A 4,755-nucleotide genomic window follows, 5' to 3' on the forward strand; every position below is an offset into this window, starting at 1 on the left:
AGGGGGGCTGGAGCTACAGGTCCAGCACTAACCATATGCAAGTAGAGGGGGGCTGGAGCTACAGGTCCATCACCAACGACCTGCTAGTAGAGGGGGGCTGGAGCTACAGGTCCAGCACCAACCCCCTTTCCAGTAGAGGGGGGGCTGGAGCTACAAGTTCAGGACAAACCCCCTCCCAGTAGAGGAAGGCTGGAGCAATAACTCCAGCACCAACTCCTCTTGCCTGTAGAGGATGGCTAGAACTTCAGGTGTAGCTCCATCCCCCATGCCAGTAGATGAGGGCTGGAGCTACAGTTCCAGCATCAACCCCCTGCCAGTAGAGGGGGGCTGGAGCTACAGGACCAGCACCAACCCCCTGCCAGTAGAGGGGGCTGGAGCTACAGGTCCTGCACCACTCCCTGCCAGTAGAGGGGGGCTGGAGCTACAGGTCCAGCACCACTCCCTACCAGTAGAGGTGGGCTGGAGCTACAGGTCCAGAACCAACCCCCTGCCAGTAGAGGTGGGCCTGAGCTACAGGTCCAGCACTAACCCCATGCCAGTAGAGGGGGGCTGGAGCTACAGGTCCAGCACCAACCTCCTGCCAGTAGAGGGGGGGCTGGAGCTTCAGGTCCAGAAACAACCCCCTGCCAGTAGAGGTGGACTGGAGCTACAGGTCCAGCACTATCCACATGCCAGTAGAAGGGGGGCTGGAGCTACTGGTCCAGCACCAACCTCCTGCCAGTAGAGGGGGGGGCTGGAGCTACAGGTCGAGCACCAACCCCCCTACCAGTAGAGGGAGGATGGATATACAGGTACAGCACCAACCCCCTGACAGTAGAGGGGGGCTGGAGCTACAGGTCCAGCACCAACCCCCTGCCAGTAGAGGGGGGCTGGAGCTACAGGTCCAGCACCAACCCCCTGCCAGTAGATGGAGGCTGGAGCTACAGGTCCAGCACCACCCCCTGCCAATAGAGGGGGGGGGGGGCGCTGGAGCTGCAGGTCTAGCACCAGCCCCCTGCCATTAGAGGGGGGGCTGGAGCTACAGCTCCAGCATAATGGGACTGACTGACCACAGGTGATAATTGCGCTGACACTGACCACAGGTGATAATGGGGCTGACACTGATCACAGGTGATAATGGGGCTGACACTGATCACAGGTGATAATGGGGCTGACACTAACTACAGGTCATAATGGGGCTGACACTGATCACAGGTGATAATGGGGCTGGCACTGTCCACAGGTGATAATGGGGCTGACATTGACCACAGGTGATAATGGGGCTGACACTAACTACAGGTGATAATGGGGCTGACACTGACTACAGGTCATAATGGGGCTGACACTGACCACAGGTGATAATGGGGCTGGCACTGTCCACAGGTGGTAATGGGGCTGACACTGACCACAGGTGATAATGGGGCTGACACTGACCACAGGTAATAATGGGGCTGACACTGTCCACAGGTGATAATGGGGCTGACACTGTCCACAGGTTGAGGACCTCCGCAGGATGAGGGAGCCCATCAAGAGGCTGGTGGAGGCTGGCCGGGTGTTGGCCGTCCATGAAGACCAAGATGGCCGCCGCTCCGCTAGGATAACTCTACAAGACGAACAGCTGTACCTCCACTCACTCCTGCGTCAGCCCACGCCCGCCCACCCCTATACCCTCCAGGTTACTTTATTACACCCACTAGTCTTACTGACATTACTGACTTATTGAATTTTGATAACTAATATGATAACATTTTGTTATATAGTTATCAGCACGATTGATTTGATTTCTCTGCAGGAGAGTGAGGTTGTGGACGTGCTGGAGCCCTCCTGCACCCTGGCGTTCCTTGACCTCGGGTGGGCGGGGTCAATAAGAGGGCGGGTCACCATCCAGCTGACCCCTGACACTCCGCTGGCCAGACAGTTTGTGTTGTTGTGTACGGGCCAGCGGGGCCACACCTACCGCAACACTAAACTGTTGTGGGTGGAGTGCAAGGGTGAGCCGGGGGAGTTTGTGGAGGGCGGAGACTACGAGAGTAATGATGGTAAGGGAGGAGCCCCACTGCTGCCTGACCTCCAGGGGCAGTACCGGGAGTCAGACCAGGCAGGAGCTGTGTGGGCCAGGTATGTGCCGGGGGGTCCCAGGAGTGCCCAGTTCGCCATCACCACCAGGGACGACCAGGGTGATCAGTGGTCAGATGTCTTCGGTGATGTGGTGAGCGGCCTGGATGTGGTGAGGGCAGCAGTCAACCACAGTGACATTAGGGAGGTGACTGTGGTGGACTGTGGTGTTGTGCTGCCACTCTAGTTCACTGTACCATCACTACTGTGGTGTTGTGCTGCCACTCTAGTTCACTGTACCATCACCATCACTACTGTGATGATGTGCTGCCACTCTAGTTCACTGTACCACCACCATCACTACTGTGGTGTTGTGCTGCCACTCTAGTTCACTGTACCACCACCATCACCACTGTGGTGTTGTGCTGCCACTCTAGTTCACTGTACCATCACCATCACTACTGTGGTGTTGTGCTGCCACTCTAGTTCACTGTACCACCACCATCACTAATGTGGTGTTGTGCTGCCACTCTAGTTCACTGTACCATCACTACTGTGGTGTTGTGCTGCCACTCTAGTTCACTGTACCACCACCATCACTACTGTGGTGTTGTGCTGCCACTCTAGTTCACAGTACCATCACCATCACTAATGTGATGTTGTGCTGCCACTCTAGTTCACTGTACCACCACCATCACTACTGTGGTGTTGTGCTGCCACTCTAGTTCACTGTACCACCACCATCACTACTGTGGTGTTGTGCTGCCACTCTAGATCACTGCACCATCAATATCACTACTGTGGTGTTGTCCTGCCATGCTAGTTCACTGTACCATCACCACTGTGGTGTTGTGCTGCCACTCTAGTTCACTGCACCATCAATATCACTACTGTGGTGTTGTGCTGCCATTCTAGTTCACTGTACCATCACCATCACTACTGTGGTGTTGTGCTGCCATTCTAGTTCACTGTACCATCACCATCACTACTGTGGTGTTGTGCTGCCACTCTAGTTCACTGTACCATCACCATCACTACTGTGATGTTGTGCTGCCACTCTAGTTCACTGTACTACCACCATCACTACTGTGGTGTTGTGCTGCCACTCTAGTTCACTTTACCATCACTACTGTGGTGTTGTGCTGCCACTCTAGTTCACTTTACCATCACTACTGTGGTGTTGTGCTGCCACTCTAGTTCACTGTACCACCACCATCACTACTGTGGTGTTGTGCTGCCACTCTAGTTCACTGTACCATCACTACTGTGGTGTTGTGCTGCCACTCTAGTTCACTGTACCACCACCATCACTACTGTGGTGTTGTGCTGCCACTCTAGTTCACTGTACCATCACTACTGTGGTGTTGTGCTGCCACTCTAGTTCACTGTACCACCACCATCACTACTGTGGTGTTGTGCTGCCACTCTAGTTCACTGTACCATCACCATCACTACTGTGGTGATGTGCTGCCACTCTAGTTCACTGTACTACCACCATCACTACTGTGGTGTTATGCTACCACTCTAGTTCACTGTACCATCACCATCACTACTGTGGTGTTGTGCTGCCACTCTAGTTCACTGTACCACCACCATCACTACTGTGGTGTTGTGCAGCCACTCTAGTTCACTGTACCATCACTACTGTGGTGTTGTGCTGCCACTCTAGTTCACTGTACCACCACCATCACTACTGTGGTGTTGTGCTGCCACTCTAGTTCACTGTACCATCACCATCACTACTGTGGTGTTGTGCTGCCACTCTAGTTCACTGTACCACCACCATCACTACTGTGGTGTTGTGCTGCCACTCTAGTTCACTGTACCACCACCATCACTACTGTGGTGTTGTGCTGCCACTCTAGTTCACTGTACCATCACTACTGTGGTGTTGTGCTGCCACTCTAGTTCACTGTATCACCACCATCACTACTGTGGTGTTGTGCTGCCACTCTAGTTCACTGTACCATCACCATGGACAGTGTGTTTTGATGACAATTTAATTTAAGGACACACCTTTATCACTATATCATCATAACTTCACTATCTTTGGTATTTATGCTTTGGTATCATATACCTGAAAATCACGGCTGTATCACCATCAATGCTATATCTTCTCAGTACTGTAACCTATCATTGATGTATCACTATAGCTTCACTATCACCTCTATATATCACCATCACCTCAGGGCCCACACTTGGGGTCATATACTGACCATGTTGAGTAACAAATTGTTGGTGTCACTATATGACAGCTGTTGTCACTGTTATATCACCAACAGCTCACTATCACATAACACTGTCACTGCTACACCAACATCATTCCACTTTCACTGCATTATCACCTCACACTGATATATTTCCTTCTTACATTAACTGATATATCACTATCACTGCTACAGCACCACTACCGCACCATCACTGCTATATCACTATCACCTCAGTATCACTGCTATATCACCACTATACTATCACTGCTATATCGCCTCACTATCACAGCTATATTACCATCACCTCACTATCACTGTCATATCATCACCTCAGTATCACTATCACCACTATCTTTATTATAATATTATCACTGCTATATCACCATCACCTCACAATCACTCAGGTGTGTTGTGATATTACCATACTGGTCCATGGTGTGTTGTGATATTACCATACTGGATCATGGTGTGTTGTGATATTACCATACTGGACCATGGTGTGTTGTGATAT

Source organism: Procambarus clarkii, chromosome 69, assembly GCF_040958095.1.
Source record: "Procambarus clarkii isolate CNS0578487 chromosome 69, FALCON_Pclarkii_2.0, whole genome shotgun sequence".
Classification (NCBI taxonomy): domain Eukaryota; kingdom Metazoa; phylum Arthropoda; class Malacostraca; order Decapoda; family Cambaridae; genus Procambarus; species Procambarus clarkii.